The 17,656-nt window shown below is 39.5% G+C and overlaps 1 protein-coding gene across 2 annotated transcripts in view; it reads right to left on the bottom strand.

Moving 5' to 3' along the window:
• WASF3 (WASP family member 3) overlaps positions 1-17,656 on the bottom strand; it is a 65,504-nt gene that overhangs the window by 46,292 nt on the left and 1,556 nt on the right. For both annotated transcript variants that reach the window (XM_005482504.4, XM_005482505.4), the window contains exon 2: positions 297-387. The gene's annotated coding sequence lies outside the window, so the exon portion shown is untranslated. The remainder of the gene's footprint in view (positions 1-296; positions 388-17,656) is intronic.

Genomic DNA, 17,656 nt, shown 5'->3' with positions numbered 1-17,656 from the left:
TAAATTTATTTCGGTTTCTACACAATAAGATTAGTATTTAAATGCCAACAGTCTCCTGGGTGAGCAAGGCTTTTGACATTTGTTTCAGGGTCTAATACAGCACATCTTCAGTATCACAAAAATATAAACCTCCTTCCCAAGGCTAACTGAAAACCTTCTGGAAAAGTTTCTAAAATTCATCACTGGTGTTCAGTTTGAGGGACTTAGCACAGTCGTCCAAGCTATTTGTAACAGACTCACACAAATGCAAAGTAAGTGACAAGGAATTTCAACAAGAGCTCTCTTGAACAACTTACCATTTAAAAAGGAGCGTGGAATATCCGTACTGTTTATGCCTTTGAGAAGACAGCTGTTCTCTAACTTCCTGGCACACTCAGGTGGCTTTTTCTGCAAAGACAAAGCTAACTTAGTCTTTCAGTAACAGAATAATTAAAAATATGCATTAAAAGTGGGGCTTAGTTCAGTAATCAGCTAAAAAAAAAACCTTAGTAAAATATGCATGAGTAGAATCCAGACAGTTTTAACCATTTTGTGCTAAATATTTAATGATACAGCTTAATTTTTGTCAAGGTAACAAAATAGCTTATGTTATTTTATAATCAATTTTTAAATAGAAATATCAGCAGAGAAAGTAACATTTGCTCGCTTGAAGACTGCGGGGATGGAAAAATGATGTAACACCCTACAGTAATGCACAATAAAACAGCAGTCTTAAATCCCTCTGAGACCCTTCACAGGAAATTAAGTATTACTGAACAGAAACCCACTAAAACAGACTAAAAAAAGGCAATGAGAATCTCCTGCAAAAATTAAGTAATGAGATGTTTTCATGAAAATATTACAGTTCTTAGCATCAAGAGAAAACTATCACTTATAGATTAGCATTTAGTCATACACAAAATTTTTATAAATGAAGGGGTTTTGCAGTTAAGATATAAATGCCCTTTCTGCAAGAACTATATAAAAATGATCTCTAAAACAGATCACTTGCTTAGAGGAGGCTGATACTATTTACCAGAATTTTACCAGAATGCCTCTATGCGTTTTTTTGCCTAAATATTTTAGACAATTAAAATTTACAAGAGGAAAAAAACTTCTTTATCTCAAGGACACAATTATAAACCGTGATGTGTAAGAAAGAAAAAGCATCTAGAAGAGCAAAACACTGTTAAAGTCACCACACAGATTTCTCAAAGGCAAGAAAGACAGCAGTGTCATCCTTGCTCACTGTCACCACCTGCCTTGCTCGCATTCCTTCATTCTCCCTCCAAATACCACAGCTTTAAGGTGCCCAGATCTTGATTGCACAAACCACTGGTGCAGTAACCACCTATTCCAAATAAAATATTGTCCTCTAGTTAACTTGCTCACAAAACCTACCAGTTGGTCAAGGTCTTGGTCCTCACTTAAGTGTTTATATGCTTAGAGAAAAATTAAAGAGACACATTCCAAAGGCTCCCATACATACAATTCATTCATGTTCTCATTACCAGGACAGATGTACAATATGGGGAAAGCTATTTGCCTAAGTTAACATAAAATGGATGTGGACCTGCTGTAGGGATTCCAGGAGGGCCACAATGATTATTACAGGGGCCAGAGCACCTTGCCCTATGAAGACAGGATCCTGGACAAGAGGAGGCTCCAGGGAGATCTTACAGCAACTTCCAGTACCAAGAGGAGACCAATAAGAGAGCTAGAGATGGACTTTTCACAAGGACTTGGAATGAAAAGACAAGAGGGAACAGCTTGAAACTGAAAGAGGGTATGTTTAGGCTATATACTGGAAAGAAGTTCTTCACTGTGAGGGTAGTGAGACTGGAATGAGTTGCCCAGAGAAATTATGGAAGTGTTCAAGGGCATCTTGGATAGGGCTTTGAGCAGCCTGGCCTGGTGGGAAGTGCTCTGCCCATGGCAATGGCATTGGAACTAGATATTCATTATGATTCCCTTCAACCCAAGCCTTTCTGTGATCCTGTAAGTGACTTCAACCAGCAGTGATTTAAGTATGCCTGTGGCGCAGGAAACAGTAAATGTGCTTTAGAGCAAACAGCACTACATTAACAACACTATGGAACAGACATCATAGAGCACTTGTGGTACAAGGTGACTGGAACTTTATACAGATCTTAAACCCTCCAGTACTACCAAGGTGTCTGACAATGTGTCTACACATTCCAATATGCTCAGCAGCAAAGGCACTTTGGGAAGTTCTCAGTTCCCCACATGAGTGACACGTTTTTGTCCACACGCTGCAGTTTACTTCCATCATTTACATTTACACACTGTCTGCAGTGCTGCACTACATAACTAGGATCCCTGAATCCATTTTGTGATGAAAGAACTCCTCACTCAGATCAACAATACAGAACCTATAAAGGGATGGAAAGAAAGCTGAGAACTACCATGCCGTGAAGACAAATCTCAGCTTTCACAGTGAAATCAAATCAACTATCTTGACGTGTATTTCAGTATAAATCCTTATCTGGCCAAATAAAAACTTGAAGATGTGGTCAATGTCAAGCAGTTCTAGATTTTTTTTTTTTTGCAATCAGATTTTTTATATTTTTAAGTAGAATATTGAAAAAGGCCCAGGATAAGCCAGAGACAAAGTGTTAGACTCTCTCTGAGTTCCACGTTTAAGATACACAGCTATGATGAAAACACAAGATACAGGAAGGACAATATGGTTTGGTACACCGCTAACAGTCCAGCAATACCTATCTACTGCCCAACTCTGAAAACACACACATTCCCTTTTGAATGGATTCTTTCTTTCCCATCAAATCCCCAAGAGGGAAAAAAACAAAAGCATTATAAAAAGATTCTTACTCATTATCAAGAAGATCACTGACTCCTCTGCCAAGTGCCCCATTTGACACATTCATTGACTAAATTACAGAAAGTACTAAACAGTTTCAACAGGCTAAGAATTTAGACATGCAGAATGTGTAACACTGACTTCTGGTAAGAAATTTACATCCAGCTGAATTTTGTTTAAAACCAATGTTTTAAAGCTTTCTAAACAAAACTCCGAGAAATGAGAATATTACAGGCAAGCAATTTGAAGAACAAGCTATATGGCACACAGAGGATTACTTCAGAAATCCACAGGAAAAAAAAACATAAAGGATTTAATGCAAGACATAACTTTTACACAGATTGAGGATTAAAAGTATCCAAATGGCAGGTCATCACGAAAATGGTGAAAAAAGGATTTCATTTTGAAGTCTGCTTTCTAGGGTAGGGGGAGGGTTTTTAAAATATATTTCCATATATGTAGACCCAAAGGTTACCACTATAGTTTGAATTCAAGTAACTGCATTACCAATGCATAGAGACAAAAAAGGAAGTGGTTTAAAACTTCAGTACTGGGTTGCCTTGTTAAATTTGTTCATGTATTTAATCTTAAAGTATGAAATTCAATCTTAGAAACTACTGTAACTCTGCAACACACATTTGGAAAACCCAGACAGGTTCTGAAGCCTTCAAAGAGTAGAACCACACATCAGTCAGTGGTTAGGTCCCCCTTGATCTTATGTTCTTCTACAGTGGGATGGGGGCTTTTCTGTAAAAGAGCCATACAATCAGTTACTTAAAACTGAGGGGCCTCTTAGGAGCACATCTTAAGCAGCTTTTCTAAGAATGATCAAGACAACTCAAAAGTTTCTTATTTTAAACTAGACTATCTTTAAATCTCTAAACTAGATTGCTCCATATCCCAGTCTTAAGTTCGAGCACAGAACAGGAGCAGCATAAAGACATGGCAACTCATGTTTTCCAGGTGGTCTTTAATTAAAGATTCGCTCACTGTTGTCTAATCCATGAGCCTCTGCAGCATCCAGAAATGCAAAATTACTTGGGATAAACACTGTACTTGGAGTGCAGAGAGCAACCTGCCCTTTGACAAGCCCTCAAGGGATACTTTCCCACTCTGCATCTTCTTGAGAACCACTCTGACAGCCAGACTTAGTCACCACACCCAGTGTGCCCTTTGCCACCAATTCTGCCCAAGGAAAACAAGTTCAAGTTCTGGAAATTTTTCTTCAGAGCACAGGCAGATAAAATAAAAAAATCCAACCTGTGTGGAGTATTGGGTGTCTCTTTTATTCCATTTCACTCACTGGATTATGGTACAAATATTCACTACTTGAATGAGTATAGCAGTCCTTCAGTACTGGACAGAGGAAACCCATCTAACAGCAGGCTTGCAAAATCCTAAACATCCTGTGGAATTTATCTGAGGTTAAACACTTGATCTTCAGAGATTTTGCAATCCACAAAAGCCAGCCCATCAAGCCTACAAGCCAGCCAGTAACAGCAGTGGCTTGTCAGACATTCTTTGCTGGTAGGAAGCAGGACCATCCCTACATCTATCACCTCTCTGGTGTCTCAACAAGAGGCCTGCCCAGGACTACACTCTCTTCTTATGGTCAGCACTGACTCTCCACTGCAAATGAAGCCAAACAAAGATTATACCACAAATTACTAGTAGCAACCACAAGAGACAGGAAGCAGCTCTCTTGTCTTTGATCCAAAAAAGAGAGGGTTCTTCCACCACCAGGAAAGACAAAAGGCCAATACCTCTGAAAAGGAGCAGATTTCAGATGGGATATCAATATCAAAATGTTTTCAAACACTCGAAAAGGTTTGCTGGCAGAATTCACCATCCCTAAATTCTTCACAGATAACAACCCTAATATCACAGTACAAGTCTTCTGCACTATCAGCCTGCTCTTTCCCCCAGTACAGCCCTGCACTCTTCTCCAGAAGGTCAGAGTACACATCTCTACAGAATAGCAAAGAGCTCCCTCCTAGCTCCACTCCTAGCCTGTAGAGATGTCTCCCTAGTGCTTCACAAAAGGAATTCGGATGCCTTTACTCAAGTGGATGCCCATTCTCACGTAACAACACTAAAAATGGGTCATCCTCAGCAGACAGCATCTCTAATTTCAGTTGTTACCCACCCAGCACTACATAGTACCATTTTTCAATTACTATTATTTAAGAATATGTTTCTTGAAATAGAAAATTCCCTTAAATTGTGCTTTCTGGAGCATTCAACCTCACTTCTTGTTAGCAGGCACGGCTAAAAAGCATGAACATCTAAGACAGGTGCTTTATGTAAGTACTCCAGACAGAAAATCTGTGGGTTCATTAAGGAGATTAAGTCCAAGGCTAGGGGATGTGACTTTCAAGTTAAATGCTTCATTAAAGTACCTGCATTTGGTGACAAAAATCAATCAAAAAATATTGTCAGGTTATGAACAGCCAACATTCAAATCAAATAACAGATTTCATCTTGTGGTGAACAAGACTTAATATTTTCTTCACTCATACATCTCCAGAAATAGCAGAGGCTCATGCAGGTTGTACTCTACAGTTTCACAGTTAGAGAGAAGTGGCAGAGTAAGGGAAGCATGAATCAGCACAGGCCACAGAACCCTGCTGAAAAGCATTAGCCAAAAGTACCATATACACACACAAACCACAAATGAGACACCAAGATTGAGAAATGAAATCTAGTAGGTTTCAGAATGTCCAGGAACAGAAGAAAAATTAAACAGAACTGATGTGGCTTTTAAAAAGCAGAAATAACACCGCACCAATAAAGAAGTGCAACAAGGAAGGAGGCAGCACCAAGGTCCTACTAAACAACTCAGCACTGCTGTAGCTGACAGCCAACTTCAATTCCATGGAATCACAATTATGCAGATGGTCACAGCCTGGATCAAGCAAGCAGCTGCTTCTCTAGCACACCCCATTCAGGGCCAAAACATATTTTTACATGTGGATCTAGCTGAAAGCAGGAACTCGCATCACTCCATGGCTAATTTCCCCACAGCATGGTGGTGAAAGAGAAATGAAAAAACATAAGAGCACTCAGATTTAATGTTTGGATAACAGAAGGCACATCCTTCACCTTAGCAGACAGAATAATGCTTTGTGATCTAGAGTGGGTAGATATATGGAAAAAATTCACCTTCCCTGTTATTATGTCCTTCTAAAAGGCCACATCCTTTGTTAAAAAACCACAACTGAGATACGAAGCTTGCTTACATTGGGAACTGCTTTATGATCCCTTAAAATGGCTTTTTAAAGTATATAAATAGCAAGGGGTCTAAAATAAAACACTGGACTTGTGGGAGATGATTAAGTGACTGCTGGGGGTGAATTAAAAACAAAGTTGTTCAGTGTTTTTTTTCATTACAGAATGGTTTAGGTTGGAAGTAACTTTAATGATCATCTTGTTCCAAACCCCCTGCCATGGGCAGAGACACCATCCACTATCCCAGGCTTTGAACATTTCCAGGGATAGGGAATCCACAACACCTCTAGGCAACTTGTTCTGGTGCCTCACCACCCTCAGAGTGAAGAACTTCTTCCTATCCACCCTCTTTCAAAACAGAGCCATTGCCTCTTGTCCTGTCACAAAAGGCCTTCTCTTCCCCAGGCTGAACAGCCCCAGCTCTCTGAGCCTGTGTTCACAGGAGATGTGGTACAGCCCTCTGATTATTTTCACAGCCTTCCTCTGGACTTGCTCCAACATGTCCACATCCTTCTTAGGTTGGGGGCTCAGAGCTGGATGCAGCCCTGCAGGTGGGATCTCACAAGAGCAACGCAGAAGTTAAAAATCACCTCCCCCAAGCTGCAGGTCAGGTGGCTGCAGTCACAATACTGATGGACCTGGGGCTGCCCACTCCCAAGATGGAAGACCCTGAGTGTGGGAACAGCGAGCTTCTATTTATGGACAATGAAATTCTAAGGGATCAGCTGAATATTTCCAATTCCATGGGGAACAATGGGAGTCATCCCAGAGTTCTGAAGGAGCCAGTGGATGCTTCAGCAGCACCCCTGTCCATCATCTACCAAAAGTCTTCAGAGTCGAGAGAGGTCCCTGCTGATCCAGATCTAGTTTTACTCCACTTTACAAGGAGGGTATGAAGGAAGATCCAAGAAACTACAGCCCTATTAAAGTAGTCTCAGCTCTTGGAAAAATCATAGAAGAAATTATTACACTGGGTAATACTGAAAGGAATTTAAAGAATAATGCAATTATCAGGCATAGTAAATATGGGTTCACAAAAGGAAAGTCATAACTAATAAGCTAATTTGGTAACCTTTTCTGATAAAGTCACAGATCTAAAGAAGGCAAGGCAGTAAATGCCTTTTTCTGGATTTTTTAGGAAAGCGTTTGATACTGTCATAGCATCCTTCTGGACAAGTTGTCCAGCTGCAGGACAAGTGGGTTCATGGTGTGCTGGGTGAAGGACTGGCTGAAGGGCACAGCTAAAAGGGTTGTAAAGTGAAGGGGGCACAGCTGGTGACCGGTCCCCAGCAGTGCTCCTCAGGGGTCAGTTCCAGGGCCACTCCTGTTCCTGTACTTCCCAACAATCTGGATGCAGGAGGGCAGTGCACCTTTACTGAGTTTCCTGGTGATACCAAACTGGGAGGTGCTTTTAGCTTCCCTGAGGAACAGGGGGCTTTGTGTAGGGGGATCTACATAGATTGGAACACTGGGCTATGATGATTTACAGCATGAAATTCAACAAGTCCAAAGCTTCATAAATTGTGCACCTGGGACAAAGTAATGCCAGACACAAATATAAACTAGGAGAGGGATCTGGAGTACATGGTGGGCAGAAGCTCAGTCTGAGTCAGCAGTGAGCCCTGGCAGACAAGAGGGCAAACCCCATCCCAGGATGTATCAAACAGCATCACCAGCCAGGCAAAAGAGGAGATTGTCCTGCTGCATTCAGTGTTGATGTGGCCTCGCCTCAAGGACTGGCTACTGTTCTCAGGTGCACAATTTATGAAGGCTGTGAAGGTGCTTGAATGTGTCCAGAGAGGCTCAACAAAGCTGGAGAAGAGCCTGTGAGGAAAAGTCCGTAATGAGTGGCTGAGGACTTGGGGTTTGTCTAGTTTGGACAAGCTGAGGCTGAGGGGTGACCTTACTGCTCTCCACAGCTCCCCAAGGAAGGGATGTGAAAAGAGAAGGATTGAGCTCTGCTCCTTGGGCCCCAGTGACAGGTACGTGGGAATGGTTCAAAGCTGCTCCAGGCGAGGTTCAGGCTGGACAGCAGGAAGTGTTTTGTCACCAAGGGAGGGGTCACACACTCAAACAGGCTTTCCAGAGAGGAGCTCGATGCCTCAACTCCTGACAGTGTTTAAGAGGCATTTGAACAACATCCCTAAGGACATGCTTTAAGTTTGAAGCATGAAGCAGTCAGGCAGCTGGACTGGACAAATGCTTCCAAGTGAAATACTCTGTTCTTATAAACATCTCTCTCATATGCACATACTCATGTGTGCATGTAGCCAATGCTGCAGTTATTTCATTTATAAAGCCTTGTGTACCTACAGATACAGATCTCTCTACATACATAAAACCAGTATGTTGTATCACTATGAAGATATCTGTGAAATGTGTGGCGTTTTCCCCCAGTTTTAAAGTCTCAAAAACCATATAAATTATTTTCAAACAGACAGAGGTATCATACAGATTAATCATTAAAGAGCCACCATTTAGAAAATTAAAGCTCAGTGCAATTCAACAGTTAATGACTCCTTACAGCTGACCTATGGGGTTCAATCAAGGACATTATTATGTAAAGAAATAAGGTGGGCAAGAAGGGAGGGACAGAAATGAAAGCTTTTTAACAGGTGAAACTTATGTATTGAATTATTCCTTATTTCATCCCAGCTGGAAAGCTGTTCTTGAAAGAGACTGGCATACTTTAGCATTAGTTACATGGTTCAGGTCTATCCCAGTTTCTCTAGGGGTTTTTTTCCCTCCCTCCTCCTGTTTTTAAAGGGCCAGATGCAACAGAGTTTTGTTTGTTTCTTCTGGGTCTTTTTTGTTATAAACATTTTTATTTATAAGCCAGTTAAACTAAAGCAGTTTTGCATGGATCTGTGACCTCAAATCTCACTCAATGTAGAGGAGCTTAGCAGTTTAGGAAGATCAAACAAATCACCAAAAATCCAGAAGTATGTGAAATAAAGTCCACTTTTTCTTTTGAAAAGAAGGCTGAAGTGGCTTAAAGCAATCATGCCTGCTGTTACCGTGGGATTTTTATGGTTTTAATTAAGACCTCTTTTCATAAAAAGGAATTTAAAATATTTTTTTAATATAGGTAATGAAAAATATCAACTTCATTATCCTAATCACATAACCCATCCAGGTCATCTACTGCCTTACCATCAGATTCAACACCACACAGTTGATAATAACTACAGAGACTAATTTTACCTGTTTCCACTAAATATTCCCATAAATTCAATCCTTCAGATTACTTCACTATGACATTTGCAGCCATGTTTAGTACTTTCTACTAGGGAGGAGGAAGAAGAGGCAGTCAGCTGCCACAAATGCAGCATCTCACAAAGCAATTTCCATTAAGAGATTTAGAAACAATAACTAAGATATGATGTGACCACAAAGAAAACCTAAATTACTTAATACATACAATATATACATCTCAGACATCTCCATAATAATGTGATTGCAGGTAAACTATCCTATTCTGGATTGGTTTCTTGTCTGCATCCTTTCCTCAGTCTTCCAACAACCAGAAAATACCCATTTCAATTTTGCCGTCCTCTATTTACATTTTGAAAACTATAAATAATTTAGATTTCCAATAATTAAATACAGATTCACATCATGTCAGATGCAAAATATCTTGACTTTTGGGAAAAAAAATAAACATTTAATGTGGCAAGTGGTTGCTGAAAGACATGGGCTGCCAGTAAGCATGCAAGAATTTTTTTTTATTTGAAGAGCAGGTACTCTGTTTAACCCTGTGTAGGCAGGAGTGGAGGCAGAGGATGTCACAGGAAAGAAGGGATGCCATGTCCCAAGGCAATGCCATGCCTGCCCAGGCAGCAGTTGACAGCTCCAGACCAATGTGCAGCTTACATCTGGAAATGGAAGCAATGACATTCTGGGTATTACTGACCACTTCATACTGGGATAGGAAGAGACAAAAGACACAGGAAACCCAGCACAGCTTCAAATCCACTTCTTCCCATCTCCATATAAAATGCAGAAACCACACAGTGCTTTGAAGAGTAACAACTCCACTTCCCAGAGGGCAGGACCACAGCTGCACAGCTATGACACATGGTTTCCTCTTTCTCTCTTTATTTAACAGCTGCTTGGTGCTGGCCAGAGAGCAGTAGAGGAATAAAATAGAGCCAACCAGGGAGGCTTAGTTAAAACTACTGATAAGCCATGCACGAAGCTTTGTTCAAAGAGCACCAGCACATGCACTGCAGATGGGTGCAAGGCTGCAAGCAAAGCCACAGCAGATGCAGAACCTGATGCCTTTCCTCTCCTACCACACCTGACCTCAGTTTGAAATGCTCATGTAGCTCTTCAGACATTACCTCTATGACCAACAAGTGCCCAGGAGGTGTAAGCACCACAATCATTTGAGCAGACCATTCATGTTGTTACAGGTTATAAAACCTCTGGCAAATTCTGCACCAAGCACAATGAACTAAAACGGATCATCAAGAAGACAGGGAACCTTGTTTGTTTGGAGGTTTTTGTTGATGTTTGGGGTTTGTTGTTTATTTTTTTCCAAAGCCTCCTTTATGAAGTACCACTTAAAACTATCATCTGATCCCAAATAATACAGTGTTTCCTTCTACACAGTGCAGATGAATACTGACTTTGTTATTTTAGAAAACCATGCTGCAGATTATCATAGGAATCACACTTTTTTTCCAAGAGATAAGTGCCCCCAACACTTTCAAGATCTAATGTTTTCACGACTACCTCATTTTCAAGTACAACAACAGTATAGAGGTATTTTGCCCTTGAGAAAGGCATTTATTTAGGAGTAGCCTATTACCAAGTTAACATGTAAATAAGTCTGTTCTGCAACAAAACTACTTCTTATGGGCCAGCTGTTCCACAGGTCATGTTCTCTTATATGCAGAATCACCAAAAGCTATTTCAAGCCTACAAAAAAAAACCATGCTGCTTAAGGTTCCCACTTTGGCCAAGTTTGTTCTTCTTATAGCACCCAATAAGAATCTGATTTAAATCATCAAGTCCTGTGTGCTTTGAACAAGAAAAGAGGATGAACACTTCATTATACACCTGCAGAAATGAGCAAAAAAAAAAGTACGGAAGGCATATTTTAGAGAACACTACTAATATAATGCAAATTAACTAATCCACAGCAGAATTCAATTATTTCTACACTCTTATCTTCCTAGAGTTACATTTATTTTAGTATTCTGTTCAAAGTGGATTTAGAAGCCTCAAAAATACACTTCTGACAAAAGAACACTTGTCCTTCCAGCTTTGTATTTCAGACAAGCTTTTGTTTGAAGGTTTCCTCTATATTATAGCTCTAAAATATCAGGTTAAACATCTTCAAGAGATTATAACAACTCTCAGTAACCCTCAATTAAATTCACTAGTTTTATTCCTCTAGATTCAACAGCCATACTTCTCACCCTCACAGTTCAATCTCCCTGATGTTTCCCACTCAGTGCTAAAACACATCATTCTTCTAATTTCTTAGCCTATGCCTGTAACTCAGTGAACCTACATAAACTTCTTTGAGTAACCCAGACTGCTCTGTGCTGCATCCATTGTTCTGTGATGAGGCATGAAGAAAGTTATCTTATCTTTGACCAACCAATCAAAGCTGTTCACTGTTCAGACTATCATCCCTTAGGTTCACAAAATCTAATTCAGTTGACTTTCTACTGCTTCATATTCAAAAGCACTAACAGCAATAATTCCACCAGGATGAATAAGAGTGGGGATACTCAAACTACTGATTTAGAGTCACAGGTCTTACAGTCAACATCACCATTACCAAAAGTATAAAATAAGGCTGCATTTTTTATAACTGAACCTCAACATTTAAGTTTGCTTTTAAAAACTTGATTATTACAGGCTGTCTATGTGCTTCTCTAACTTCCTCAGTTCAATTGGCTGAGAAAAATACTTGCCAAGTTTGGATTAGCATTTAGCAGCTTCAGGGCTAACTATGCTTGTTGTTTCAACCTTGACAACCAACTGTATGGACACACTATTATATTTAAGCTTCCAGAAGCATTTAACATTTGATTCTGCTGAAAATACAGTTCTACTATATGTTTTGAAAATAAAACCACTTTTTCCTCTTTTAGAAGACTATGATGATGCCAAACATATGCTTGTTTTCCAAACAACAACTGTTTAAAAGAAAGAATACTCTTTCTGATGTTCCTGCCAAAACCAACATTCTGTGGCTTAAAGAAATTTGATAGTAAGCAGTTCACTCAGCTAAGGGAAGACGGATTTACATTTGGCAAGGATTTACACTTCATGTCTTGTATCTACTTCCCTCCATTTTAAATTTTTTCAGGGATGCACGTGGCAGCTGGGAAGGGTTTTTGTTGTGGTTTTTGCTGGGGTTTGGTTTTTTTACATCTCCAAGTATTTCACTCTCAAAAAGAAGGCATGAGTGGGTTTTACTAGAAATGACACAAAGCAGAAGTTCATCATAACGTTTGCCTTTTTACAGGGATTACTAGGATATAGGAGTGACTTTCAAAGGGAAGTAAAAGACTTCAGAAAAAATGCATCAGCGAGAGTTTGCAGCAGAGGAAGTGGAACAGAAAATGCAAATGAGGAAGTGGCACACACAAAGCATTTAACAGCTTCATTTTAAAGCATGAAACGGGGAGAGAAGGCAATGAATTTGGGGTTTCAGCAGTCACTGTCACAGGCAGCAGTAATACATACTACATACCCACTAAAGGTGATTATTTCAGAAATACTGCTGCCTCAATAGTTCCACATTAAGAGACAAAATGGCTAACAGAAAAATACAGACTGGACTATATACTACCTAAGATTTATTTCTGCATATTGCAGAAAGCCAGAGATTTAAGATGAGGGTTCAGTCTGCTACTATATTTGATTCTGTCCTTCATTAATAATGCACAGAAACTGTAACTGGACCAATTTACTAAATAATGTAAAATATTTAGTCCATTCCAAGCAGCTAAGACAACAGAAGTTCTGAAATTTTCCCCAGCTGTGGAATATCACCTCCCTCTCTCCAGTTTTTGCAAGTAGAATTCTAAATCCCATTGAACAGAATCTTGCCATCACCCCCAAGACAGAGAAATTACAGAAGATTGCTAAACCTGCTCCAGCATCAAGCCAACTAGACAGACAGTCTGTGTGACCAAGCATGACAGCAAGCTGCAGATCCAAGGCCCTCAGAATTGTTAGTACAGCAACCAGAACAACACTTTACAAAGCACACACCTTCTCCAGTAAGGTGGCAAGTATTCTAGAAAAAAAATCAGAATCCCAATGATGCTACATTAGTATTTCAAATGCAGCTATTTTGGGACGATAAAAATCCTTAAGGCTAAAAACATAACCACTTATTAGTCCATCAACATGGAAGCTTCTCTTGTCATTATCAGTGCAAATCCAGTACAGAAACTCAGCAACTAGACATGAAGGTCTGTCTTTACAGCAAGAACAGCTTGAGCTATAACTAGGTGTAGCTCCTAATGTGCTGGTGTGGAGCTACCCACCCTGCATCAAAGGATACCTGAAATTTCAGCATAGTCTACAAGAGCATGAGCAGTGCTTGATGCCTGCTGCAGTGAACACGTACAAGACCTGTAGGATTGGAAGGGAAAGCTTCAAGAGAAGCAAGCAGGCTGAGCAGAGGGAGACAAGATCTCCTCCATCTAGAGAAAAAAAAAGAAGCTGCTGAAACGCTAGTTCCTGGTTCCTTCTGCCAAAAGAAGACTGGATAGAAAGCACATGGCTTGCACAGCTGCTTGTCTAGCAATGCAAATACCCTTCTCCTACTATTCAGTTAAATAATCTGATACTGTAACCAAACCACTAGTATAACTGTACCAAGACATCCTCTTTAAATATAACTTAAGATTTAACTGCAGCTCCACTCCTGCTCAAGCTGGCATGCAAGAGGTGAGAAGAAACTTCAATATTCCATGTTCAAAAAACAGTGATACAAGAGCGTCTTCAAATTCAGCATGAAATCAAAGGCTTCACTTGAAGTGATGTATTCTTGTCCATGTTTGCATCTGTTTAAGCATTCAAAGCAGCAGCCAAGCTTTATAAAGAAAAACACTACTTTCCCAGGAAATAACTCTGCAGTAAATCTGTGCTGATATAAATTCCAGAGAATTTCAACATTCTATAGAAAACTGATCAGCAAGACCTAACTGCTGCAGAAAAACAAACTAAAAAGCCACATTGCCACTAAGGCCCGCCTTTTAATTCACAAGTTCAAACTTCATTTATCCATTCACATGTAATGAGGCAGAAGAACTTCTTGAAGAAGTGTTTCCAAAGGCTGTTTGAAGTCTCAAAATAAAACAAGCTTTGCAGGCCTTGTCTTCCAGCACATTAGTCTCCACAGCTGCCTGTTGCTCTGTTACAACACCACCAAGCCCATAGTAAATGAATGGCTTTCCTCACTCAGCATCACTTGATACTGATCTTTTCAACTATAGGATTTCAAAACCAACATCAAGAAATCAATTCCAACGTTGACTGGATACTACTAACATGTTTTGATGTATTATGCATCACCCATTACATACACAAGCTCTCCAACTATTACTTGTTATGAGCAAAGTAGTTTGCCATTGTGAACATGCCCAAGAAATCTGGGATCCATCAGCTGAAGTACTGCATAACAATTTCAATTTCTCTGCTTCTAAAACATACACTTGAAAATGTAAATCAGTTCAAGCATGCAAATAGCAAGAGTATAATGAATACTCAAAACCAATGTATTTAATAAATGTGGCATACTATGCTTTACACTCAGTAGAAACACATGCTCTCCCCAATCACTGAATTTGGCTACCCAATCTCTGTTAGAATAAAGAGATTATGTTTCTTAGATAGGAAGGGGCTCCAAGAATTTTGAAGGATTAACTAAAATTCTGCTGAATTGAGAGGTCCACCAAAAAAAAAAAAAAACCATACATTCTGGGTCATTGCTAGATGCAGAAAACACCATCAGTTCCATAGCAGAATATTTCAGTACGTGAAAGGAAAACCTAATTCACAACATGTTGAAATTCCAGACACCTATAAATCCTTAACACAAATAAAAACCAGCAAATCCAACAAATATTTACCATACTTAGAAGCCTTCAAAATAATTCTCCAGCTACCTCCCCTGCCAAAAATGAAGAAATCAAAGATAAGCTCCAAGTTCGCAGCTTAAATCAGCATAAAGGCTGCCATTTTGATCTCCAGCTGTTTGTACAAATTTCTTAATTTCTTCCCAAGCATTTTGATTCTTCTTGTGGCAGAAGAAATTACATCCATCAGTAGCTAAAAATATTTCAGTTATCTGAATTTTCAAAAGAGGGGTGAAAAACAACTGTGCTTTACCAGTTAGGAAAAGAACCCAATGCAACATTTCAACAACTTTTATCAAAGGCTGACTTGGATCTAAATAATAGTTAAATGTGAAGGAAAACATTTGGTTAAACTGTAACAAATAATTCTAGTGTAACTTGAGATTATTGTAATTTTTACCTCTAAAGGCAGACTAAGTTCTCAGGAGAGAATGTAAGTGCTATGGCAGCTCTGCTAGAGCTAAAGCTCGAGATGCTTTGATTTAATTCTCAGTCAAGACACTAATTTTTCTTAGATTACAGGTATTCTGTATGTGAGCCTTCCATATGGAGAAGTTAATAGTCACCCTCTACCTGCACCTTTCCTTTTAAGAGAATAAGCAGTGACAGCCTGCAATTCATCATACTCCTTGCACAGGGAAGCTTCCAAAGGCAAAGTACAGCTACATCCTACACTGGAAGACATTTGTAATCTGATCCTATCAGTGATCTCCATCTACTGCATGCCATTAAGATTAGAGTAATAAGAAATTAGCCTGACAAGACCAATTGCTCCCCATCAGTACTGTATGCTAATGTACTTCTGCTATGGAGATAATTAACAAAACTTCGTATCATAACCCACTGGGCACACACAGCCTGGTCAGTAACTTCCACCAGCAGTGTAATTCATGTGATACACTGCCTGTGCTCAGGATCCCATGCAAGAAAAAAATAAAAGAAAAACAAGGCAAAAGTAATGACCACAGCTTGTCTAATAATTTTAACTGGAGCCACACTTGAACCAGAAGCCATAACACATCCCATTTGAATTGAAAAGTCCAAGAAGAGTTGTATTATACAAGATTCCAGTGCAGTTACAAGACAACATTAAGTACACATCAGCTAAAGACAGGCCTGCAAGAGCAGACTGAAATTACCTGCAGCAGTATTTTTTGCCTTTTCCTCACACCAAGCAGTCAAGAGAACTCTGTTAGAGAGTGCTCTGAGACTGCTCAAAAGAACAAAGTACACTAATGTGTGACTGTTCACGCAGGAAGTTTCATCAAAAAACAAATACTTGCAAAGGCATGAAAGCTAATTCATGTCCAGGTCGCACTGATACAGGGATGGAAACACTCAATCACCATCAGCTCTTCTGGAATTCTTCACCAAAGTACCTGCTCTGGTTTGGTTAGCTTTCCAGAAACCCTGTCTTTCTCATCACTGTATAAGACACTTCAAAACACTCTATCATCTGTCAGATGATGGCTTTTCTTTCTCTTTCCTCCATACAGCAATACTGCCCACAGACAGTGCTATTCTTGTTTCAGACAAGTAAATGGCATGTACCTTCTCACTGAAGAATAAAGTAAATAAACCTGAGCTAAAGTAGGAACACTAAAGAGTAGCTGACATACAAGGAGTTTATATTGCTACTCGTAAAATCATGATCCCTTGAGGCATGTTTTACAGATAAAGCATATACTGAGAAACAAAACAGGTTTATGCTGTTATTAACTATGAAATGTCACATGTGTTATGCCATATAAATCAAACATGAAGCCACAGTAGCTTATTCCTGCTATGAAAATACCTTTTTAAAACACAGACAATTCTATTTCTGGCATGTAAAGTAATTTTTAATACTTCCATCGACAAATAGGAAGATTAACAAAGACTATTCAATTTCTGTAACTATTGAGTATAATCAAGACTATTGTTTCAGTATCTGATAAAAAAATGTTTTCTATTTTCTCTTTATTTGAGGAAAACAGCCATGGAAAACGAGAAGAGGACTGGCTCAATTATACATTATTTCATGTACAACAAAACCTCTGTGTTCACTGCCTAATAACTCCATTCATACTGCCTCTAGCTACATAAACACAAAACTAATCTTCCAGCAAGGGACAGAAAAAGTTTGCTTTGCACAACTCGTCCCCAGAATTCAGCTGGAAACAAATCAAGTTTCCACATCATTTAAGGGAAACATAGTATGGTCCTGGTCTCAAATGAATAGCTACAAATAAAACATCCTAATTCTTAGTAAGAATGACTTATCTCCCCGTGGGCAGATAACTGTCCTTCCATCTTAGCATATTTTCTTCTGATGAGAACTTAAAAGGCAAAAAGCTGTAGCACAACAACTGTCAAAGCTCAGTTCCAGTGCTCAAACACAGAGTTTCATCTTCAATCGCTGAAGTCTGCAAGCACCGTAACCAGTAACTTGCACAGATTTCCAGCTTGAGCACTTCAGTGCAGCATAATTATTTTGCATCATGTCAGCCTCTAT

This window comes from Zonotrichia albicollis, chromosome 2 (assembly GCF_047830755.1).
Source record: "Zonotrichia albicollis isolate bZonAlb1 chromosome 2, bZonAlb1.hap1, whole genome shotgun sequence".
NCBI lineage: Eukaryota > Metazoa > Chordata > Aves > Passeriformes > Passerellidae > Zonotrichia > Zonotrichia albicollis.
The sequence above is the reverse complement of the archived record's forward strand: the minus strand, read 5'-3'. Positions and strand labels throughout refer to the sequence as shown.